Source organism: Juglans microcarpa x Juglans regia, chromosome 2S (genome assembly GCF_004785595.1).
Source record: "Juglans microcarpa x Juglans regia isolate MS1-56 chromosome 2S, Jm3101_v1.0, whole genome shotgun sequence".
In the NCBI taxonomy this organism is placed as follows: Eukaryota; Viridiplantae; Streptophyta; class Magnoliopsida; order Fagales; family Juglandaceae; genus Juglans; species Juglans microcarpa x Juglans regia.
In genome coordinates this window covers 21,409,908-21,436,331 of record NC_054597.1, presented here as the reverse complement: position 1 = coordinate 21,436,331, position 26,424 = coordinate 21,409,908, and the positions used below count along the sequence as shown (strand labels likewise).

The 26,424-nt window shown below is 39.0% G+C and overlaps 2 long non-coding RNA genes across 2 annotated transcripts in view; one reads left to right on the top strand and one right to left on the bottom strand.

Annotated features, from left to right (window-relative positions):
• Positions 1-17,461, bottom strand: part of LOC121251681 — a 29,390-nt gene extending 11,929 nt beyond the window's left edge. The window contains exons 1-2 of the long non-coding RNA XR_005938081.1: positions 17,448-17,461; positions 1,205-1,347 (exon numbers count right to left, since the gene is read on the bottom strand). This is a non-coding gene — a long non-coding RNA (uncharacterized LOC121251681). The remainder of the gene's footprint in view (positions 1-1,204; positions 1,348-17,447) is intronic.
• Positions 4,935-17,161, top strand: LOC121251682. The gene is made up of 3 exons (XR_005938082.1): positions 4,935-4,958; positions 5,042-5,150; positions 17,149-17,161. It is a non-coding gene; the product is annotated as an uncharacterized LOC121251682 (long non-coding RNA).
• Positions 17,462-26,424: the final 8,963 nt, after the last annotated feature.

Below are 26,424 nucleotides of genomic sequence, written 5' to 3'. Positions count from 1 at the left end.
CCAGACCAAATGGTTTCAGTTAGAACAAAGGGAGAGAAGGGATCGACATGGCTTACCAACGAGAAACGACGTCGTGCAACCACAGATTTGAGTTGGTTGGGCTATGGTGGGGACCAATCGAACTCTTACATGGCATAGTGGGGATACATTAACATGGAGGAGTGCAAAAGATGTGGGTAGAGGCTAGGCTAAGATCAACGATGGCGCGGCTTTGGACGGTGTGATTTTTATGGCAGATCTGGGTGCCTTTCTAGCTCAACCTTCGTTGTCTTTTGTGGTTGAATTTTTTACGGTTTCAAGCGAGGTTGTGATTGGGTTGTTGTGAGGCAGGTTATAATGGCGTTAAGAAATTTCCTCCATGCGTGCTGGGTCTCATGATTGATTTGGGTGGTCTTGGCAGTTCTCGGTGTACATCTAGGCAAATCTGGCTAGGGCTGTGCATAATTGGCCGTAAGCACGATCCGTCTGCCAGAATCGACTTCTCCAACCCATGAAAGACGGGTTTATTGGGTCAAATGTATAATACCGGGTTTTAGTAAAATCAACCCATCAAATCTGTCGACACCGACTCTGAGCTGAAGACGAAAACACCTACTAAGCTGAAGACGAAAACACTCTCCTCTCCACTGCAAAAACCCTAGTTACTATCGCTGTTTTTTGTCGCTGGTCGCAGCGGTCATCGCAGAGGTGCGTTCTCTCTCTCTCTCTCTCTCTCTCTCTCTCTCTCTCTCTCGAGGTAAGATTTAAGTTTTTGAGCTTTGTTTGGTGCTTTGTGTGTGCGTGCATGTGTTTGTTTGGGTATTAGATGGTCATAATTTTTGGGTAATATTTTTAATTTGCACACCACAGTTTGATGGATTTTTGCATGAAATCCCTACTTTGTGATGGGCACTTTCTCTGGGTTGCAGAGTCTGTTGAAATGTTGAACCGGTTTGTGAATTTACACCGAAATGGAAGACCCCTTTTATCCATTAGTTTCTATTTCTCATGGGTTTGAGAGCTGTAAATGGAGGACCATGGAATGCCCATTTAAGCATGGGTACCGAAATGGAGGACAATGGAATGCCCATTCTAACAATCTTTATATATTTTGGGTTTTTTCTCATCTTGACAACGATGGGTACAAACCCAGAAAAGCTTTTGGGTTTTGTTCACTGATTGTCATGTTTAATGTGGATTCACGTGCAAATTTTCTAGGATAAACTCTGTTTGGGGATGCCCTTCTGCTAAGGATGTTTGCGCTTTTTTTTGTAAAAAAATTTAAAAGTGTAGTCTTCCTGATCTCAATTTCATGGACCTGGTTCTTACCATAGAAGGGTATTTAGAAGCTGCACATTTTGAAATCTTCTTGGTTATTGCTAGACTTTTGTGGCCAAGACTCAATAAAATTTTGTATGAATATGATGGTATTTTCCAATATGCCTCTTTATTTTAGATGGCTAATGCTCAAGTTTGACAAGAGCAAGCTGGTTCATTTCCTGATACTCTTGCAAGAGCAAGCTCATGCTCAAGTTTGGCAAGCTTCATTGTCAAATTGTATCAAAGCAAATTGAGATATTGCTTTGGATTTTCAGAGCAAGAAGATGGGTATTAGTATTATTCTAAGGGATGAAAATGAGTGTGTCATTGCTTCAAAACAGCTTTTCAAGTTTGGGAATCCTACATCTAAGATTGCATTACAGAATCTTAAGGAGTTTTCAAAATAGATTTTTGTTATGTGAAAAGAGATGTTAACCATGTGGCTCATCTCCTATCATTCAACTGGTCTAGTGTAGGATTAATTCATACGAGTTTTCAGTATTATTTATCATGCCGATTGATAAACTCTGTTATTTTTCATAGTTTTTCATAGAAAATTGAGAGTGTGTGTGTGTTTGTGTGTCTGTGTTAGTTTTCATAGTTTTTTCTCCTTGATCAAAAAGATAGTCTTTATCTTGAATACTACAAAAAAAATCTACTGGGGATTTGATTCGCACGAAAGAATGTGCAAGCAACTTGTTCATGATCAGAAGCAAATTCACTAGAACAAACTGGAAAATCCCCAAGTCTACTGTTTCTACTACTTCCTGCCAAATTCCAATGATCCCCAGGTCTGCAAAATCTCTGTTCCTACTACTTCCTACCAAATTCGTTGAAATACAAACACGGGGTTAGTGTGAAAATATGACTGTGAAGGCAAAAAAAATAATAAGCAAATAAAGTTGTGTTTTATGTTTTGGTGGTATTAAATTATTAATTCATAAATGAGTGAAAGTGTTATTATCTTCTATTATTTTCTTATAATAAAACCATTAGTTGGCAGTCACAGACTCACATGGTGTGATCAATATATTTGTGATTATATTGATTGTTATTTAATCATATTAGATATATGTGAGGAAGATGGATTGCTTGTTATTTAATCATATATTGATGTTATTTAATCATATTAAATATACGTGAGTAAGATGCAGTTCATGTCCTAATATCTTGATTTTTATATGTTATATTATATGCCAGCTCATATATGGATTGCTTCGAAAGTGACACTCATACAAATTTAAGAGATAATGAGACTGCTACTCCTTTGGAAAACCGATCACAAATGGCTTCAAATATTAACTTGTCTAGTGACACAAGTCTCCCAGTCCCTCCTCGTAAAAGGAAGGCAAATAAGGACCCCTAGCAGTGTGGGACCATTTTACTAAAATAGATGGATGCCCTTTAAATGACCCAAAAGCGAAGTGTAATTATTGTCACAAGATTTACTCTTGTCATTCCAAAAGACATGGTACATCAAGTATGCTACAACATCTTGGTACTTGTATACAACATCCTCATAGAATCAGACTTACAGATCAACAGACTATGAGTCGTGAGGGGGCTCTTGAGGGAATTGGAGATAGTGATGTCAATAACTCGGCAAATGCACATAAGTTTGATTCAGAAAATGTATGAATGACAATTTCTGAAATGATAATTTGTGATGAGCTTCCATTTGGGATAGTAGAAGCCTAGGGATTTAGGAAAGTATGTAGATCACTTGAACCAAGGTTCCAAGTGCCATCTCGAACTACTGCAGCGAGAGATCGTATTAAACTATTTAAAATGGAGAATGAGAAGTTAAGGAAAATATTTAAGACGGTTGGGTGGGTTAGTTTAACCACTGACACATGGACGTCGATTCAAAACTAAAATTATATGTGTCTTGCTGCACACTTTATTGACTGTAAATGGAAACTACACAAAAGAATTCTAAACTTTTGCATGATCCCTAATCATAAAGGAGAAACTATTGGAAAGTATGTAGATTCATGTCTACAAGATTGGGGTACTGACAAGATTTTTGTTGTTACAGTTGACAATGCTTCCTCAAACGATGTTGCCATTGACTATTTGAGGAAGTTCACAGGAGGTCATTTGTTGGAAGGGAAGTATATTCACATTAGGTGTTGTGCCCATATTATGAACCTCATTGTGAATGATGGGCTAAAAGATTGTGATGATTCGATCACAAGGGTGCGCAATACGGTTAGGTATGTTAGATCATCTCCCGCAATAATGGATAAATTCAAAAAGTGTATAGAGAATGAGAAAATTGGTTGTACAAAATTGGTATGCCTTGATGTTTCCACAAGATGGAATTCAACTTATCTAATGCTAGAAGTTGCAGAAGCATTTAAAAAACCATTTCTGCGATTGGAGAAGGATGATGATTCTTTTTTTTATTATTGTCGTAGTCTGAACTTGAGCCCTCCAAACTCTAGTGATTAGGAGAGAGTTAGAGTATTGATAAAGTTTTTGAAAATTTTTTATGATGATATTGTGAGACTTTCTGGCTCTTTGTATGTCACATCTAATGCATATTTCCAAGAGCTTTGTGGCATCCAATCACATTTGTAAAAAGTGTGTCAAAGTAATGATGCAGTGCTGAAATGTATGGCAGCAAATATGAAGATTAAGTATGATAAATATTGAGGATCAATCAAGAAGACTAACTTAATGATATTTATTGCTGTTGTTCTTGATCCAAGATGTAAATCTAATCTTTTACATTTTGTGTTCAAAAAAATATATGGTGGTAATTTAGTTGAATAAATGATTGCATAAATGAAACAATTGATGATTAAAATTTATGGAGAATATAGTGTTGTGTATGGGAGTTCAAGTGGAGTTTCCTATTCTGAGCCTCATTCCTCAGTTGATCCTAGTATGATTAATTCTGATTCTCAACAGAGTTTTTGGGTTGAGTATGAGCAAGAAATAATTGAATCCAATTTGATGAACAAATCGGAGATTGATCAGTACTTGGAACATGGTTGTGAGACACGAGCTCCAAATTTTGATATTTTAGATTGGTAGAAGATCAATGAAGTAAAATATCCTATTTTGGCAAGAGTTGCATGGGATGTGATGGCCATTCTCATTTCTACTGTTTCTTCTGAGTCAGCCTTCAGTATAGGGGGTCGGGTGCTTGACCCATTTCGTAGTTCACTATCTCCAATAACAGTCGAAGCACTCTTTTGTACACAAAATTGGTTGAGGGATCCAATACCCATTGATCTTCGTGCCTCCTTGGATAATATTGAAAGTTTTGAGGTAGAATTCGGTAATAAACTTATTTCTTATTTACATATTTATTAAACTTTTTTCATAATGTTTATTTTTATATCATTTAATAATTATCATGCATTTTTTTAGAGTTTGATCCAAAACCAAGTTTTACTTTCGTTGATGAGGAGTAACTCAAGGCTTATGGTCTACATGATGGTATGCTTTTCATTTTCACTCTTTTGTTAGAGAAACTAAACCACTTTGTGTTGCCATGAATTATTTGATGTGCTATTATTGATTTGGTGTTAGACTTTTTCAGAATGACAGATATAGAAGAAAAGATGGTAAGCTGATGTAATTTGATAGTTGGATGCTCCTCAGTCTTTTATCAGTTGATGTTCATATTTTTGTAATAGATGGCTTTTGTATATTTTTTTTATTAGTTCTAAGGAATGACCTGAGGTGATTGCTAATTAGGATTTGAATGCAATGTGATAGGCCTAAATAGTTCTTTGCGTATGCTTCTTTTTAATTCACATCATGCCTTTGCACCTTTACTTCTTTCTTGGAAGAATTAATATTCTAGTTCTTTTGGTTTATTTGTTTTTGTTTATCTGGTTTATGTCAATAAATGGGATTACCTCTTGTATATAATAAGTTCATAGGAAGAAAAAATTTTTTTTAGAATTTTTTTTTCAGATCTTACTGACCTGTTTTGCATGCAATAATTCTGCCGGATGCCAACGTTCATAGGTAAAAAAAGTCGAAAACCCGACCCGACCAGTACATTACGGGTCGGGTCAGACCGGTTTGGCGCACAAACAGTGTCGGGTCAGGTCCAGACCCGATTGGAGTAGATTGGGTTGCAACCCTAGATCTGGTGGCTAGATGGTGATGGTTCTTTGTAACACACCATGGTTGAAGGGAGCTTATACGGCGTTGGAGGGTTTGAGTAAGAACAGATTGAAACCTAAATTTGAAGTGCACATGGGTGAAGTCAAACTAAAGTTAGAGCTGAAGGGGTGTTATGAGTTAGTGGGCTAGGTCATCAGGGCCCATGATCTATTAGTAAGATCTGTAGAATAGTGGGCTGTGAGAGTGTCCTGGGCTATCATCCATTTGATTTGTTGTTTTATTTACTTGTTTAATTCCTATTCTTTAAGTGAGTCCATTAGTAGGCCACAAGTTCTTTTCATTTCCAGGGGTATATGTACACAGAATGTAAAAGTGTAAGGCATCTGAAAAGTAATGAAAAAACTCTAAGTTTCCTCTTTTCTCTCTACTTCTCTATCTCATTTCCCCTTCTGGAGGCACTCCCCTTTAAGAGAGTTTACTTATTTTGTGTGAATCCGGTTAGACTTGTTATAAGTGGTATCTAGAGACTCGTCCTGTGAAGAGAATGGCAGAAGGAACTAGATTTAATCAACTACAAGATGTGCTCAATGCCCTAAAAAAAGCTACGGATGCTCAATATCAAGAAATGAAAAAGTCTACCAAGGCTAGGTTCTCTATTGTAGACAGCAACATGGCAACCCTCAAGAGACGAAATGAGGCCATAGTACAATAACTGGCCATTCTCACTATGGGAATGTAAAAAAAAACCCTAACAACAACCCCAACCCTGAATCATCTGATGGAGCCCAATCAAGGGATGAAACGGGTAACCTGCATCTGCAGCAGCACCTGCACCAACAGCAGCAGTACTTGCATCAACAGAACTTTCAGCAACAAGAACAGACTTTTCAGCAACAACACCAGAACCTGCACAACATGCACATGGGTGAGATGCAACCCATAATGGTGAGGCTAGACTTCCCACATTTTAGTGGAGATGACCCTACAGGTTGGATTTATAAAGCAAATCATTTCTTTATGTTTTACAACACCATTTCGTAAAATAGAGTAAGGTCGACCTCCTTTCACATAGAAGGTAAGGCATTGATTTGGTTTCAAGATATGGAAGACAGTGGCCAAATCCCAAATTGGTATGCCTTTACGAAGGCTTTGCTTATTAGGTTTGGTCCAAATACTTATGACAACCCCATGGAAGAGGAAACTAAGTTAAGACAGTCGGGTACTGTGGAGGATTACCAGTCCAAGTTTGAAACACTGTCAAACAGGTTACGTGGGCTATCTGATGCCTACAAACTCAGCTACTTTATGAGTGGGTTAAGGGATGATATTCGGCTAATAGTGAAAATGTTTAACCCCACCAACCTTATCTCGGCCTTCAGCTTGGCAAGGATCCAAGAAGAAAAAGCAAACATCTCCAAAAAAATACCCAAGATCTAGCCTAACCTATTCACTAGACCCAGGAATTTTAAAAAATCCACATACCCAACTAGCCGAGAACTTCAAACCCAAACCAAATATAACCATCCACAGAATGAACCAAAACCAAATGAAAGAAAGGAGGGACAAGGGCCTATGCTATCATTGTGACTCTATATGGGTATCGGGCCACAAATGTCAAAATCCAAAGTTGTACATGTTGGAGGATATAGCAATGGACAGTGAGTGTAGTGGGTATGATGAAGAAGAACCTTGTGAAACCAATGAAGATTCCATTCCAACCTTAGACCTGTGCCCCACAATAACCAAACTAGAAATTTCCCTACATGCCATAATTGGAACCCACAACCCATGAACTATGAGAGTCAAGGAGAGAATTGGAACTCAATGGGTTACTATATTGATTGATACGGACTCCACCCATAACTTTCTAGACCCTGCCATACTAAAAAGAAGCAACCTACCATGGAAAAATCAAAAACTCGTGAAAGTGAGAGTTGCTAATGGGGAAGTCATAATTAGTGAAGGAAGTTGCAGCGGAGTGAAGGTTGTAATCCAAGGAACTGCCTTTTTCTTGGAATTACAAGTGTTGGTGTTGGTTGGTTGTGACATGGTGTTAGGCATTAAATGGCTTCAAGAGCTTGGAAAGGTGTTATGGGACTTTGAAAAGCTTACTATGCAGTTTTCATATGGGGGTCAAGAGGTTAAGTTGCAGGGCCTAACAATAGTCAAGATGATTGAGGAGGGTCCCTTGAATAAATTGAACAAGCTAGAAAGCAAAGGGATAATTTTACAATTGTTGGAAGATGAAAACCTCATGAAACAGTAGGCCAGAAATAAAGTTTCAGCCACTATAAAAAATCTGCTACAACAGTTTGGTGAAGTATTTTTTGAACCTAAAGGCCTTCCACCTCCCCATACCCATGACCACGCTATCAACCTAATACCCGAGACCAAGCCTATTTACATACAACCATACCATTACCCTTATTACCAAAAAGAAGAGACTGAGAAGCTTGTTTGAGGGTTATTAAAAACAGGGGTAATTAAATCGAGCCAAAGCCCTTACTAGTCCCCAATATTATTAGTGAGGAATGCGAATGGAACATGGTGGCTATGTATAGATTACAGGGGCCTGAACAACATCACCATCAAAGACAAATTTTCTATTCCTATGGTTGAGGACCTAATGAATGAGTTGTAAGGGTTAGTGAGTTTTTCCAAGCTAGATTTGAGGTCCAGTTACCACTAAATTTGGGTCAAACCCAATGACATGCCTAAGACTACTTTTAGGACTCATGAGGGACACTATGCATTCCTAGTGATGCCTTTTAGGCTCACCAACGCCCCCTCTACTTTCCAAAGTCTCATGAATGAGGTATTCCGACCCTTTATAAGAAAATTTATACTTGTTTTCTTTGACGACATTCTCATGTACAACAAGTCTAAAATGGAGTGTGTAAATCACGTACAGGTCACATTGGAGACACTAAAACAACACCAGCTGTTTGCAAAAGAATCTGAGTGCTGCTTTGGATATAAAGAGGTGGCCTACTTGGGCCATTTGATTTCAGCTATAGGGATCAAGGCGGATCCTGACAAGCTAAAGGCAATGATAGAGTGGCCCATGCCAGAATCCCTAAAAGTCTTAAGGGGGTTCTTGGGGTTAACAGGTTATTACCGTAGATTTATACAGGGCTCTAGGGGTATTGCAGCCCTTATAACTAAAATGCTCAAAATGGATGGATTCTAGTGGACGGAAGGGTCTAAGCTGGCTTTTTACAAGCTTAAGGAGGCTGTTACACAGCCTTCGGTGTTGGCACTACCCAACTTCACTCTACCCTTCACAATTGAGTGCGATGCGTCAGGGACTACAGTGGAGGCAGTTTTAATGCAAAAGGGGACCACCAATTGCATTTTTCAGCCAAGCTCTAAAGGGGAGGTCACTTTTGTTGTCTACCTACAAGAAGGAATTGTTTGCAATAGTGTCAGCCCTCCTTGTTAGGGAGGACTTTTGTAGTCAAACTGGACCAGCAAAGTCTCAAACATCTGTTGGACCAAAAGATTGGCACTCCAATGCAACAACATGGATTACCAAGCTCCTAGGCTATGATGTTATAGTGGAGTACAAGCGTGAAGTCAAAAACAGGGTAGTGAACGCCCTGTCCAGAAAGGAGAAGCAGGAAGAAGGGACTTTAATGGTAATCACTTTCCCTAATGTATATTGGATTGAGGAGCTGAAGGGCGCATGTGAAGCTGATGGGCACCTACATGCCATGTTACAAAGCTATTTAGAGGACAGATTGGGCTTTAATTACTTAGTTTGGGAAGGCTTACTGTTGTACAAGAGTAGACTCTACGTCCCAAATAATGTGGACATTAAAAACAAGCTAATGGAGTTATCCCACAACAATCTGTGGGGGGGTCACTTAGGCTACGACAAATCTGTCCACAGAATGAGAAGGGACTTTTACTGGCTCGTTATGAAGAAGGACCTTAAACAGTTTATTCGAGCATGTGACTTGTGCCAACGGGTAAAGGCCGGAATTTTTTGCCAAATGGCCTGCTGCAATCATTACCTATACCATCTCAGCCATGGACCCACATCACCATGGATTTTATTGACAGCTTACCTAACTCTCATGGGTACAATAGTTTATGGGTGGTGGTCAATCGTTTGACTAAGTATAGTCAAATTTGTACCCTTAAAACACCCCTATACAGCCAAGTCAGTGGTTGGGTCCTTCATGAAAAATATTTTTAAACTACATGGTTTGCCCCAATCAATTGTTTCTGACAGGGACCCTACGTTTACAAGTCAATTTTGGCAGGAGCTTTTCACCTTACAGGGAGTTCAGATGTCCATGAGCACATCATACCATCCTCAGACGGATGGCCAATCAGAGCCACTTAACAAGGTTGTGGAAAACTACTTGCAATGTTTTACGGGAGATCGACCGAAGGATTGGTCACTACGGGTTCCACTTGCTGAGTGGTGGTATAATTCTACCCAGCATCTCTCGACTAAAGTCTCACCCTAGGAACCCCTCTATGGCTAACCCCCACCTTGTGTAATGAACTATGTTCCAGGAAGCTCACGGGTAGAAATAGTGGACCAGACACCATGTAGCAGTGACCAAATTCTCAAACTCCTCAAACAAAATCTACAACATGCTCAAAATAGGATGAAAAAATATGCAGATCTTAGACGAAGATAGCAGTAGTTCGAAGAGGGACAGTGGCTATACTTTAGGCTACAGCCGTACCGCCAAACTTCAGTGGCTCACCTAAGGAATCTCATGCTCGCTCCAAGGTACTTTGGGCCATACAAAATACTGAGTAAGGTTGGAGCCATGGCCTACACTCTTGATCTACCTCCATCTTCAAGGATCCATCATACTTTTCAAGTAGCCCCGCTCAAGAGGAAGATCGATTTGAAGATCACGACCATTCCATCACTCCCTCCCATCGGTGTTCTCCGCCCTGAGCCTGAGGAGGTGCTTACTCGTCACATGGTGAAAGTGAGTAATAGGGCTTGGGTGGAGCTGCTAGTGAAATGGCACAGCCAAGATGCTAGTGACACTACTTGAGAGGTGTATTCAACACTCAAAGATGATTTCCCCCACCTTAAGGGCAATGTTTTTTTATGGGGAAAGGTATGTAGCACACAATGGCTGAATGGAGCTCATACGACGTTGGAGGGTTTGAGGAAGAAGAGATTGAAACCTAAGTCTGAAGTGCAAGTGGGTGAAATCAAACTGAAGGGAACTCAGAGCTAAATGGGTGTTGTGAGTTAGTCGGCTGGGTCATCGGGGCCCATGATCTATTAGTAAGATCCGTAGAATAGTGGGTTGTGGGAGTGTCCTGGGCTATCATCCATTTGATTTGTTATTTTATTTACTTGTTTAATTCTTTTTCTTTAAGTGAGTCCATTAGTAGGCCACAGGCCCTTTTCATTTCTAGGGGTATATGTACACAGAACATAAAAGTGTAAGGCATCTGAAAAGTAATGAAAAAACCCTAAGTTTCCTCTTTTCTCTCTACTTCTCTATCTCATTTCCCCTTCTGGAGGCACTCCCCTCTAAGAGAGTTTACTTATTTTGTGTGAATCAGATTAGACTTCTTACATTCTTGGTGTTCAAGCACGACTGGGCTTTAGTGTTGGTATTTAGTGGTTTTGCAATAAGTGGTCGATGGTAGAAAAAATAGAGTGAAGGAGAGAGAATGCGAGCGAGGGAGACCAACCATCTTGGGGGTGTTTTATACAAGGAGGTCGGGTGTGGGAAAGGGCGACATGCAGGACGCACAGGTTGTATTGCAAAAGGAGAGAGAGCCACGAGAAGGGGTGCGGCGCTGGAGGGAGAAAAGGAGAAGAAGAAGAGAGAGAGAAGGAATTTAGGGTTTTTCTCCATTAGAGCAAAATGATGTCGTTTCAAGGGTTAAGGGGCTGGGCATTAATCAAGGTGTTGGGCCAGCATTTTGGGCCCTCTAAGGGCATCCAAGCCTATGTTTCTCTTCTTTATTTTACAAGGGTTGGTTCCCTTTTTATTAGGCCCCATAGCCCAGACCAGACTGAATGGTTCCAGTCAACTCAGAGTGAACCGTAAGTTAAATGGTTGGTGTCAGTCCCTATACTTTTGGAGTTCTAGTTCTCAATTTGCTCTTAGGGTATGGGTTTTTCATGTAACACCCCGTATTTTAGTGTATTTTCACTGAAGGATTATTTTTAATAATTCAAAAATTTATTCTCTTATTCTATAATTATCGGATATTTTAAATGGGTTATTTTATGATCTTTAAATTGTGAAAAATTAAATTGTTATGTTTTCTTAATATTTATTTATTGTTGTACATTTAAATTGTTCTTTTTTTAAATTAATTTGTGAGATTTAATTATTTTATTTTCATTGTATCATTACGTTTAATTTATTTTAATTGATTTGCTGTTTCAAAATCATTTTCGTTGGATCATTTTTGTGACCCAAGAGGTGAGGATTGGACCTCATTTCTTTTCCCCACTTTTCTTTTCTCTTTTTCTTTTCCCTTTCTTTTCTTTCTTCCCCTTTTCTTTTCCTTCCTTTGCTCTTCTTTCTCCCGCGCGATGCACCCCCTCCCTCTCTCCCGTCCGATTTCTCCTCCACCCAGCCAACTGCCCGTGACCGACATCGCCCTTCCGTTCACCTCCCCATCGGCCGGCGACCTCACCTCCCAAATCCCAGCCCCTATCTCGCCGCCGATTGCCTCCACGCGCAACACCTAGCGGCGGTCTTCTCTTCCTTCGCGTGCCGCCGTCGCGCCACCTCCGCCCACCATCTTTTCACCACTTCATCCTCGACCTCCGAGCAACCCAATGGACCCAACCCCAGCTCCGATCTGCCACCGGTGAAGCACATTCAACTCCATCTCTGATTTCGACATTTGGCCTTAAAACCACCCTTTGCGCCGCCACCCACGACAAACCACCACCACCATTGGCTTCACCGACCTCTCTAGGCCCTACCTTATCAATTTCAGATCTTAGTTTGTCTCCGTTGAAAAGTGAGTTTTTGAGACCCACGGCCACAGTGTATTTTACACTGTTACGTTGCTGAGCCGCCACTTCTTGCAGCTTCGTGATCCTTCGAAAATTATAATATAGCGCTGTAAGTATTGTTCCAAAGAACTTTCATGATTTAAATGTATTTTTGCACTAACACATATTATTGTGATCTGGTTGGACATGCCGGACTGAATTCGAGGACTTCGAGGGTCGGATGGATTATGGATGGAGTTGTGTGTTTGGTTGGTATTGTGAATTGGTGGTTGTGGTGTTGTTTCATGTATATGGCATATTTGCATGCATGTTCATGTTTGAAAATGAAAACTGGGTTTTGACATGATTCAATACATGTTCATGTGTTTTATCTGAAGATTGAATTTTCTTGTGAAATAATTTGAGTGTGTTTGAAACGAGTAGATTGACTGGTTTGAGAAAAAAGAAAGAGATTGTAGAGATGGTGGTAAGCAGGGACGGTGGTAGAGTCCCGCCTGTGATTCCCGCCTACGGTGCACGCGATAGGGATGGTGATAAGCAGGGATGGTGGTTGTGTTCCACCTGTGATTCTCGCCTATGGTGCACGCGGTAGGGATGGTGGTATAGTCTCGCCTGTGATTCCCGCCTACAGTGCTCTGATAAGTATTCATTGTGTGGAAAGGAACTGTAGGGATGGTGGTTGAGTCCCGCCTGTGATTCTCGCCTACGGTGCACGCGATAGGGATGGTGGTAAGCAGGGATGGTGGTTGTGTCCCGCCTGTGATTCCCGCCTACGGTGCACGCGGTAGGGATAGTGGTAAGCAGGGACGGTGGTAGAGTCCCGCCTGTGATTCCCGCCTACAGTGTCCGATAAATGGTTTGTTTTGTGTGAATCATTTTCTGGGAAAATGACAGACTATGTTTTTTGGCCAAAATGGGATTTTTGGCGTGTGTTGGAAATAATCATTTTTCTGGAAAAATGGTATTTTATGGCTAATTGTATTTTGTCATATGAATGCATGTTGGTTGCATTAATATGTTTTTATCCCGAGAGTTGTTTGGGATGAGGGTGAGCTTGTAGATTTGGCTCCACCCGAGGAGTGATCTGGGATCACTCGTCTTGGTTTGAGACTTGTAAAATATTTATTTTTGGATGACTGTATAATTTTTAAACCTTTTTACTGATTCTTTAAATTGTATTAACAATTATGGTACTTAGTTGTTTTAATTATCCGCTGCGTTGTTTTTTTACACTGTTGCATGTACACACACTTGGCACTATCGTTGGGATGTGTGACCCTGTTGTCATCATCTCGGCGTCTCGATTCTTGTGTCTCCTTAAATGGGGGTCGTGGGCGCCACAGGTGGTATCAGAGCAGTTCGGCTCTAGGTAAATAACCACATGTCCCATAGCTGGAGTACCAGAAAGTTTTAAAGTTGTGATTTGAAATTATTTAGTTTGAAGTATGTTATTTTAATGGTTTTAATTTATTTATGTTTTTGGTATTTTGTTGGTTTTATTTATTTTATTGTATACTATTTGTTTGTTTATTTTATATTATTTGTTCTATTTTATGGCAGGTTATTTTATTTTATTTATTTATTATTATTTTATTGTGCACTACTTCATTTGTTTTATTCATTTTATCTTATGATATTTTATTGTTAGTTTTATTCATTTTGTTGTATATTATTTATTTATGGAATTTTATATTATTTTGTTTTGTTCAGAGTTGAAAAGCAGGTTAAGAGTTGTGCTATGGCAGAAAGATGGTATGATTGTGAATGTCATTGTTAGACTTGAACACTTAGTGTAGTAGGCTTGAACTCTTGGCAACTGGATTGTTTTAATATCGAGGCTTGAAGGGAACGGCATGATCTGGGTGAACTGTTTGGAGTAAGAACTCAAGTTGCTGCTAAGGAGGGGAATAGTTTTAAATTGCTTAGGACAATTAAGGTTTTATATTTCGTGGAGGTGTGTCATGAGGCTATAGCATAGGAGGTTGTAAGTTCAACGAATTCCAATGTTAGATTTTTTAGAAGGTCACATAAGGTTTGAGGCCTTATAGTTTTTAGGAAATAAGTTTATTGGATTTAAGGTGATATGTTCAACAAGCATTCGAAGGACTAGTTAGATTAGAAGTTTTCGATTTTGCCGACTTTGACAAGCAGCTTGTTAACATTTGAGACTTTAGAATTTACAAGCTTTATATGGTGAATGTTTTAGATTTAAGATCGTCGATCTTGAGGATGTCGGAGAATGATTCTTATCTGGTTTAAGGTTTTAGAATTGCAAAGTTGAAGGGTTGAATTATAATAGGATTTGAGTTCTTAGTTTTGTAGACTTGGTACGCTAGCTTGGTCTATTCTATCAATTGATTAGTTGGTAACCATTAAATTGTGATTGATCAGAGTTGAGTTACTGATATAAGAATTTTTAGGAGAGAACTTCTTTGCAGATGGAAGGTAATGATCTAGTTTGTGTATTTTCCGAGGATTGAAGATGTTGATCTAGTTCATAAAATGATTGTTTTTAACTCGAGGTTAGTGACAGGTTGAGGATTTAATCCATATCAATTTTAAATAATAGATGGTGCGGATGTAGGAAATTATACTTGTTGATTTCAAGGATATAGGCATAGATGATGGAAATGGTAGTGTCTGATCACTTGCACGTTTGGAGGATTATTGGTTCTGGCTAAGTGTGCATGAGATCGATCCGTAATAGTGGTGAATGTGTATGCATTTCGGAGAGTACAGGGGTTCTTGTCTCATTTTTGGCTTGGAAGACACTGGTAGGTGTTGAAGATGAATAAATACAATAATATTAAATTCAAGAGATTTTGGTTTGGAGTTTTTGGTGAGTCAATCGGAGTGTGTAGTCGAAGCGGATTACTGAATAGAATGAAGGTTGACAATAATTATTGTGATTATCTTCATGAATTAATTGTGACTTGAGGTTACCTAGGAATTTAAATTTTGAGGTTATACTTTCTTTGAAGATCGAGCAACCAGTTGGTTAGATTAAGGATATTGCTATTAACTTGAAGAGAGATTGATGGGTCGTCATGTTTGGTGTATGATAAGATCTTGGAAGTTGAAGCTTAGGCATTAGCGATGAATAATATGATCAAGTATGTGAGTTAATCAAGCATTAGGATCCTTGGGTGATTTGCATTTGGCTGTTGGTGGATTGATGATTTGAGTAAAATGGCTTGCCTTGAGGTTTAATAATGATGTGCTATTGAGGAATTTGAGTTAACTCGTGGTTTTGGGAAAGAGAGCATTTTTCTACTAAATTGTGATTACAGTTTTTGGTTAGTAGGTATGGAACCACCTTGTACTCGATGGTGCTAGTTTTTACGAGGAAATAAATTTTATGCTTGTGGTGAATATCAGAGTGCGCAGCAGAAGCGTGATATTTTTGTTGTAGTTAGGAGTTCGGATGTTGTGCTAATCTTGAAGAATTAGTGGTAATTTGAATTTTTGAGACGATACTTGTAGTTGAAGATTAATCATTTGGTTGTGCCAATTATGTTATGGATGGTTAACTTTGGAAGTGGCCATTAGGTTACCAAAGGTAGAATTCAATGGAGGTTTATAAGTTGTAGCATAGGAATTGATTGAGGTTAGCATGGATTATTGTATGGAGCTATTAATCATTGGAATTTATTGGATATTGTATTAAGGTTCTTGGGGAAAGGAGATTTTTGATAACATAGCCACCATAGGAATATTAGGTGTGCTGTGCCACTGGGGGACTAATGCGAGTATGATGGATTTGCCTATGGGAGTAGACTTGAGAGAGCATTACTTACGCTTTTGGGCGTTGGTGATGGTATGTTATCTCAAGCGTGTTCTAGTTGTATCATGTATCCTGTTTTAGCATAATGTTTAACCTTGCCAATTTCGAGGACGAAATTTTTTTTAAGGGGGAGGATGTAACACCCCGTATTTTAGTATATTTTCACTGAAGGATTATTTTTAATAATTCAAAAATTTATTCTCTTATTCTATAATTATCAGATATTTTAAATGAGTTATTTTATGATCTTTAAATTGTAAAAAATTAAAGTGTTATGTTTTCTTAATATTTATTTATTGTTGTACATTTAAATTGTTGTTCTTTTAAATTAATTGATTGTGAGATTTAATTATTTTATTTTCATTGTATCATTACATTTAATTTATTTTAATTGATTTGCTGTTTTAAAATCATTTTCGTTGGATCATTTTTGTGACCCAAGAGGTGAGGATTGGACCTCATTTCTTTTCCCCACTTTTCTTTTCTCTTTTTCTTTTTCCTTTCTTTGCTTTCTTCCCCTTTTCTTTTTCTTCCTCTGCTCTTCTTTCTCTCGCGCGATGCACCCCCTCCCTCTCTCCCGTCCGATTTCTCCTCCACCCAACCTGCCGCCGTGAGCCGCCCGTGACCGACACCGCCCCTTCCGTTCACCTCCCCATCGGCCGGCGACCTCACCTCCCAAATCCCAGCCCCTATCTCGCCGCCGATAGCCTCCACGCGCAACACCCAGCCACAGCCTTCTCTTCCTTCGCGCACCGCCGTCGCGCCCCCTCCAGCCACCATCTCTTCACCACTTCATCCTCGACCTCCGAGCAACCCGATGGACCCAACCCCAACTCCGATCAGCCACCGGTGAAGCACATTCAACTCCATCTCCGATTTTGACTTTTGGCCTTAAAACCACCCTTTGCGCCGCCACCCACGGCAAACCACCACCACCATTGGCTTCACCGACCTCTCTAGGCCCTACCCTATCAATTTCGGGTCTTAGTTTGTCTCCTTTGAAAAGTGGATTTTTGAGACCCACGGCCACAGTGTATTTTACATTGTTACGTTGCTGAGCCGCCACTTCTTGTAGCTTCGTGATCCTTCGAAAATTATAATATAGCGCTGTAGGTATTTTTCCAAAGAACTTTCGTAATTTAAATGTATTTCTGCACTAACACATATTATTGTGATCTAGGTGGAAATGCCGGACTGATTCCGAGGAGTTCGGGGGTTGGATGGATTATGGACGGAGTTGTGTGTTTGGTTGGTATTGTGAATTGTTGGTTGTGATGTTGTTTCATGTATATGGCATATTTGCACGCATGTTCATATTTGAAAATGAAAACTGGGTTTTCACATGATTGCATACATGTTCATGTGTTTATCTGAAGATTGAATTTTCATGTGAAATAATTTGAGTGTGTTTGAAACGAGTAGATTGACTGGTTTGAGAAAAAAGAAAGAGACTGTAGGGATGGTGGTAGCGTCCCGCCTACGGTGCACGCGGTAGGGATGGTGGTAAGCAGGGATGGTGATTATGTCCCGCCTGTGATTCCCGCCTACAGTGCTCTGATAAGTATTCATTGTGTGGAAAGGAACTGTAGGGATGGTGGTAAGCAGGGATGGTGGTAGAGTCCCGCCTGTGATTCCCGCCTACGGTGCACGCGATAGAGATGGTGGTAAGCAGGGATGGTGGTTGTGTCCCGCCTATGATTCCCGCCTACGGTGCACGTGGTAGGGATGGTGGTAAGCAGGGACGGTAGTAGAGTCCCACCTGCGATTCCCGCCTACAGTGTCCGATAAATGGTTTGTTTTGTGTGAATCATTTTCTGGAAAAATGATAGACTATGTTTTTGGGCCAAAATGAGATTTTTGGCGTGTGTTGGAAATAATCATTTTTCTGGGAAAAATGGTATTTTATGGCTAAGTAGATTTTGTCATATGAATGCATGTTGGTTGCATTAATATGTTTTTATCCCGAGTTGTTTGGTTTATACTTACCTGTGGTACCATTTTTTGGTAACGCAGATTTCGATGCAGATGAGGCTGAGGGTGAGCTTGTGGATTTGGCTCCACCCGAGGAGTGATCTGGGATCTCTCGTCTTGGTTTGAGACTTGTAAAATATTTATTTTTGGATGACTGTATAATTTTTAAACTTTTTTACTGATTCTTTAAATTGTATTAACAATTCTGGTACTTAGTTGTTTTAATTATCCGCTGCGTTGTTTTTGTACACTGTTGCATGTACACACACTTGGTACTATCGTTGGGATGTGTGATCCTGTTGTCATCATTCCTGCGTCTCGATTCTCGTGTCTCCTTACATGGGAGTAGTGGGTGCCACATTTCACCCCGAATTAAGCATGGATGTTAATCTAAATTTTTCATCCCCAAAATTATCCTCTCGTGGCACATGGATTACTAGTCCTACTGCGTTTGGCATGGTATTTGATTCCAATCTCTTTTCTTCCCACTGTTTTCTTAGTTATAAATACATTATGATTATACACCTATAATTTCTCATGCATATCTTTCACTCTCTTTAATATTGGCTTTCACATCAAGTTTTGTACCATATTGCTTAAACCATAGGAAAAGTTCATTTTAGCCCAAAAGCTTAAATTGCAAAGAAATTGTGAATTTGATTATTACTTTTAGCCTAGTTTTGTTTCGTTCAGCATTCGTCCAAATTAATTAGCAACACAAATTTGTTGAGCTTACTTGTTAAATTAATTAATTCTTGTTTGATTCTTTTTTCAACTTAAAAAACGCTTTCGGGAAATTCCACGATGGGAACTGCTAAAGATGCACCACAAAGGTAATGCATTCGTCCACTCCCACGCTATAACGCCCCTCCTTGTGGTGGGACTTTAATAAATGGTTTTAGAAAATGAGACGAGAATTACTGAACCTTTAATACTTTTTCTCTTTCATTCCTAGGATGTAAATGATTCTATGTTTTAAAATTAAAACATGCTTTCTTTTATCACTTTTCTAAATTCTCAAACTTATAACTTGGGACCCACTTGAGGTCACCTTTCCAGCACATGGCATTCTATTTCTAGTTCTTATCCTTTAAAGTGAACCTCCTTGATTCACTTTAAAGGTTAAGACACAGTATTACCTTCATCATACTCTTCCTACCAAACCATCTATTTCGATGCATAACTTGAACCAACCAAGTTATACATCTTAATCCTAGTCAACACATACATCTCTTCCTTCATTCATACATATTTTAACCAACACTTCGTCATAATCCAAACCAAGAATAATACACAACTTTAAGGCCTAGTTTGGATACACAGTTCAAATGAGATAAGATATTTTAAATAGTAGTGAGATTTTTTGAGTTAAGATGAGATAAGATAGTTTGTAAAAAAATGTATGTTTGGATAGTGAGATGAGATGAAATAGTTTTGATTTTTTAGAATTTGATAAAGAAAAATACTAAAATCACAATTGTGTATTCCCAACTGGGATCCCGACTGTTTTTTTTTTACTTAATGATTAAGTAAGTATTTTTTAATGATGTTATAATTTTTTTAAAAGAATATATATTTAAAAATGATAAAAAAAATGCATGAAAAGAAAAGCCAAAAAAAAAGGGAACACACTGGGCGAGATCCCACATATGTGGGTATAGAAGCACTCTTTAATAAAGGGGTAGGTCCCACCAATGATTGAGTAATAATTATGAATATATTAATAAAAATTAATATTTATGAGTAATTAAAAAATCTATCATAAATAAATTTAAATTGCAAAATATGTTGGGAAGTTGTTTGCCGAAATGTATAATTTCTCTTTTTTAAAAGATATTTTTATCTATTTATTTTTCTATATATAAGAATTTCGTCATTTTTTATTCTAATTATAAATTATAATAATTTTGAATATTGTAATAAATAAGTATATGAATTATGTTGTAGATTTGTTTTAAATAATTTATTCATTTCAAATTTTCTAATAAAACCCCAAAATGCACTTGTATTCAATACTCGCAAAATTATCGATTTCTTTGTGAAAATATATTTCAAATAATGACTTATTGATTATTCTATTTTAATCACAAATGAATTTTTCTTACTATGTGGAATTCATTTTACTGTTTATGTCAGAAAGTAATGAGATATGTTTGAAAACTTAGAGATAAAATAGAGATGTAAAATTAATCGTTTGGATAGACAAAACTATCTCATCCGTACAGACCAAATGAGTTTATCTCATCTAGCAAACCAAACCGGGCCTAACCAACCTTGAGGCTCAAACATAGTGTACTCATACTTGAGACAGACTATCCATTACATATGGTAAATTTGTCCAGTACATGCATCCAACCAATTTACACATGTATCTTTCTCTTTTTATCACCTAAGATCAACATATAGTCCACTATAACATCCGCTTGTGTAAACAAGCCTCATGCACATTGACATTAACTTACAATTCAAACCCAACCAACATAACATTTCATACAACCCGTTCGACTGCATAACTTATCCCGACACTTCACACGACATACACAACATACAACTAAATCATAACTACATCACATCCAATCACTTCACATAATTTCCAAACACTACACAATGATCTATAATTCAACCCATCACTTCACATTCACAGTTCACTACACGGAGCACATTCACAATAGTCCGGCCATTTCACAATCATAACCCCATCATAACTTCACATCACAGCTTCACATTTAATCCCAACAGTTTATAACATGCTGCCATCTCACCAACTACATCACAACTACACAATAACCCTGTCACTTCACACTACACATCTACAACACAACTACACAATAATGCTCTTCACTTCAATTACACAACCACATCACAAACTACTCCAACCACAGAACACACTTCACAACTACAACTACACAATCAGCCCAACACTTTACAAGCAGAAACACATCACAAACTCCACATTTCCAATCCGCAACCACAACACATTCACAACACCATTTCAATTTTAGCTTCACAACATAATAAATCATCGAAGGAAAGAGATAGAAATTATACCATAATTCCGGAGCTAAAGTTGTTACGTTGCTCGATGTTTGGAAAGGTTTCGTGGTGGTGGTTACATACATGCAAGGAAAGGCTGGGTTACGGCTTGGTGGTCACTGTTGTGACCCTAGAAATAGGGGATGAGAGGTGGATGGGCAGTGAGCCATATGTGGAGGGGCTAGGTAGTGGCAGGGGCTGGGGGTTTGTGTCTGGTGGTGGTGTAGTTGTGGGTGGCGGCAGCAAGGCCGTGAGGTGAAAGGAGAAGCTGAAGAGGGTTTTGTGAAGGGGAGAAGAGAAGGAGCATCGGCGGCTTGGAGGAGTAGTGATGGAAGTGTGCGAGCTTTTGCAAATGGAGAGGATGCCGATGGCTGGGGGGCGTGGCGGTGCACGGTGCCGCTGGTGGTTACTACGAGTGACAGAGAGAAATAAAAGGGAAGAGGCATCAAGACTGAGAGGGGGGAGGGGGTTGCTCACCATGGGGAAAAGTGAGAGAAGGAGGCGGAGGACTCTGATGCATGGTGTCTTGCCATGGAGGATGGCGGCAGCACTGGAACCAGAGAAACAAAGAGGGAGTGAGAGAGAGAGAGAGATGTGGGGGCTGGGGTGCACGATGATGGTTGCTGGGCCGTGAGAGATGAGAAGGGTGGTCAAGGTGAGGCTAGATAGGGCTGCTCACGGTGGTGGTGTGAGGCTTTGTTGGGTGGAGAGAAGCCGAGGGAGAAAGGACTCACGAGTTGGGTTTTAGCTTGAGGGGAGACGACGGAGTGGGGGAAAAGGGAGAGGGAGGATTAGAGGTGGAGGATCACCAACATGAGGTGACGGTGCAGGTGGTGCCTGTAACACCCCGTATTTTAGTGTATTTTTATTGAAGGATTATTTTTATTAATTCAAAAATTTATTCTCTTGTTTTAAAATTGTTGGATTTTTAGTTGGTTTATTTTTATGATTTTTAATTTTGTGAAAATTAATTTGAGATGTTTTCTTAATATTTATTATTGTGATGCATTTAAATTGTTCTTCTTTTAAATTAATTGATTGTTGGATTTAAATATTTTATTTTCATTTTATCATTACGTTTAAATTATTTTAATTGAGATGCTGTTTTGAAATCATTTTCATTGGATCATTTTTGTGACCCAAGATGTGGAGATTGGACCTCATTTCTTTCCCTCCATTTTTCTCTTTCCCTTTTCTTTTCTTTTTCTTTTCTTTTCTCTTTCTTTTCTCTCCCCTGCTCTCCCGTGTGCTGCGACCCGCTCCCTCTCTCCCCCGTGCGGTGCTTCTTCCTCACCCAACCCACCACCGTAGCGCCGCTGTGTGCGACACCACCCCTTCCATCAGCTTCCCCACCTGCCGGTGACCACCTCCCTCCGTTTCCAGCTCCTCCATCACAGCCGATAGCCCGCCGTTGCGCCACCACCGGCCACCATCTCTTCACCGCTTCCTCATCGACCTCCTAGCAACCCAATGGACCCAACCCCAGCTCCGATCCGTCACCAGTGAAGCCTATTTATCTCCATCTTCGATTTCAACATTTTTTGCCTAAAACCACCATTTGCGCCGCCACCCACGGCAAACCACTATCACCACTAGCTTCACCGACCTCTCTAGGCCCTACCCTCTCTAGGCATTGTAAGTATTTTTCTAAAGAACTATCGTGATTTAAATATATTTTTGCACTAACTCATATTATTGTGATCTGGTTGGACATGCCGGACTGAGTCCGAGGAGTTCGGGGGTCGGATTGATTGTGGATGGAGTTGTGTATTTGGTTGGTATTGTGAAATGTTAGTTGTTGGTATGGTGTTGTTCATGTACATGGCATATTGCATGCATGATCATGTTTGTAAAGTAAACTGGGTTTTCGTGTACATGCATTCATGTTCATGTGTTTCATGAAAACTGGGTTTTCATGTGTTAAAGGATTTTGGGTGCGTGTGTATCACGACCCCAAGCCGAGATGGGGTATTATCTCGGTGGAGCTCCTCTGGTCACTCGGGAGTGGAATATACTGAGTGACGTCCCCTGGGTTGTTGCTGGGCGACAATGGGATCAGACGAGATGGTCTCGTGCCGACTCTGTGGCCCCTCTGCTGGCGTGGGCTAGAGAATGCTTGGCCACGAACGCGCTGGGCACGAAACTGGGCATTGCTCGTTGGGTAGTGGGTGCTTGGCCACAAACGCTCTGGGCGCGGAACTGAGCATCGCTACGAAGCCAGGACGTGCGGATGATCCCTAGGGGAGATCATGGTGCATTGGTTAATGGATTAATGGGCTGTTTTCTGGGAAAATAGTGTGTGTTGAATAAAAGGATTTTATGTGATTCATTTTCTGGAAAAATGATGTTTTATTGATTTGGGTCATTTTCTGGGAAAATGTCGGATTATTATTTTTGGGCCAAAATGGGATTTTGGCGTGTGTTGGAAAATATCTATTTTCAGGGAAAATGATGTTTGGATTTGATGCATATTTCATCATATGCATGCATGCTGGTTGCATCAATATATTTTTATCTCGTGGTTATTTGGGTTATACTTACCTGCGGTACCGTTCCCTGGTAACGCAGATTTTGATGTAGAGGAGGATGAGTGTGAGCTTGAGGATCCGGCTCCGCCCGAAGAGTGATCTGGGATTACTCGTTTGGTTTGGACTTATAATATATTTATTTTGGATGACTATATAACTTTTTAAAGATACTTTGTTTGAATATTTGTATTAAAATTCTGGTACTTAGTTGACTTATTAATTTTATCCGCTGCGTTGTTTATTGTACATTGTTGCATGTACATACACACTTGGCACTATCATTGGGATGCGTGACCATGTTGTCATCATCCTGACGTCACGATTCTCGTGTTTTTCTTGTACGTGGGGGTCGGGGCATCATAGGTGGTATCAGAGCAGTTCGGCTCTGGGTAAATCCACATGTCCCTTTGGTGAAGTACCAGAAATTTTTATTTTTAAAGTTGTAAGTTAAATTATTTAATTTAAAGTATGTTGTTTTTATTGGCTTTATTTATTTTATTGTATACTGCCTTGTTTGTTTATTTATTTTAGTGTATGTTATTTACTTTATTTGTTTAATTTTGTGGTAGGTTATTTTATTTATTTTTTAATTATTTTATTGTGCACTACTTCATTTGTTTTATTCATTTTGTCTTATGATATTTTATTGTTGGTTTTATTCTATTTTATTTTATGTTATATTGTCGTATTTTAATTTATTTTGCTACAGTTTTATTTTAATTTGCTTGAATTGAAGTGGGGTTAAAGGTTGTGCTATGGCAGGAAGATGGTACGACTGTAAATGCCATTGTTAGGCTTGAATATTTAGTGTAGTCGGCTTGAACTTTTATCAACTTGGGTTGTTTTTATTATATCGAGGCTTGAAGGGAACAACATGGTCTAGGTGAACTCTTTGGAGTAGGAACTCAAGTTGCTGCTAAGGAGGGGAATAGTTTTAAATTGCTTAGGATAATTGAGGTTTTATATTTCGTGGAGATATGTCATGAGGCTATAGCATATGAGGTTGTAAGTTCAACAAACTTCAATGTTAGATTTATGAGAAGTTCATCTAAGGTTTGAGGTCCTATAGTTTTTAGGGAATAAGTTTATTGGATTTAAGGTGATAGGTTCAACAAGCATTTGAAGGATTACTTAGATTAGAAGTTTTCGATTTTGCCGACTTTGATAAGCAGCTTGTTAACATTTGGGACTTGAGGATTTTCAAGCTTTATAAGGTGAATGTTTTAGATTTAAGGTCATCGATCTTGAGGATTTCGGGGAATGATTCTTATCTAGTTTATGGTTTTATAATTGTAGAGTTGAAGGGTTAAATTATAATAGGATTTGGGCTCTTAGTTTTGTAGACTTAGTACGCTAGCTTGGTCTATTCTTTGGAGGATGGAAGGTAATGATCTAGTTTGTATATTATCTGAGGATTGAAGATGTCGATCTAGTTTAGAAAATGATTGTTTTTAGCTCGAGGTTAGTGACAGGTTGATGATTTAATCCATATCAATTTTAAGGATAATAGATGGTGCGAATTTAGGAAATGATTCTTGTTGATTTCGAGGATAAAGGTCCAAATGATGGAAATGGTAACGATGGATCACTTGCACATTTGGAGGATTATTGATTTTGGCTAAGGGTGCATGAGATCGATGCGTAGTAGTAGTGAGTGTGTACGCATTTCGGAGAGTACAAGTCCTAGTCTCATTTTTTTTGGTTTGGAATAAGTGGTTTTGGTAGTTGTTGAAGAGGAGTAAATACAATAGTATTAGATTGAAGAGATTTTGACTTGGAGTTTTTTTGGTGAGTCGATTGGAGTGTATAGTCAAAGCAGGTTACCCAATGGAATGATGGTTGGCAATAGTTATTGTGATTATCTTCAGGAATTAATTGTGACTTGAGATTACCTAGGAATTTTTTTTAATTTTGAGGTTATACTTTCTTTTGGAGATTGAGCACCCAGTTGGTTGAATTAAGGACATTATTATTTAACTTGAAAAGAGATTGATAGGGCATCATGTTTAGTGTATGATAAGATCTTAGAAGTTGAAGCTTAGGCATTAGCGATGAATAATATGATCAAGTATGTGAATTAATCAAGCATTAGGATCCTTGGGTACTTTGCATTGGCTTTTGGTGGATTGATGATTTGAGCAGTATGGCTTGCCTTGAGGTTTAGTAGTAATGTGCTATTGAAAGAACTAGTCATACTAATACTAGCTTATAGGAGTAGAAGTAGGTGGGCGAGTTACCAAGAAGGTTTTGATAATGTTTTAGTGAAGTCAATGATGGTTTGTAGTGAGTTTAGTCACCGCTAGATTAGATGTTATTCAAAATGTAGGTGGCGAGCTTTTGGGTTTAGGTTGTCGAGTAGAAGTTTATAGGTGCTCTTATTGGTTGACCGAGTTGGAATCGAACCTTTTAAGGTATGCTCCTTATCTTAGACGAGATGAGCGTATTTTGGGGTAATGTTACTTGTTTGCAATTTGAGATGTTGAAGTTGATTGATATTGGTTTCCTGCCAATGATCATGGATGTATTTTGTGGAATATTGATTTTGATCAAGGCAGCGGGAGTTAATTGAGGAATATGAGTGATAACTCCTGGTTTTGGGAAAGAGAGTATTTTCTATCAAAAGATGGTAAGAGTTTTCTGGTTAGTAGGTATGGAGTCACCTTGTACTCGATGGTGTCTTTTTATGAGGACATAAATTTTATGCATGTGGCGAATTATCAGAGTGCGCAGCAGAAGCGTGAAATTTGTGG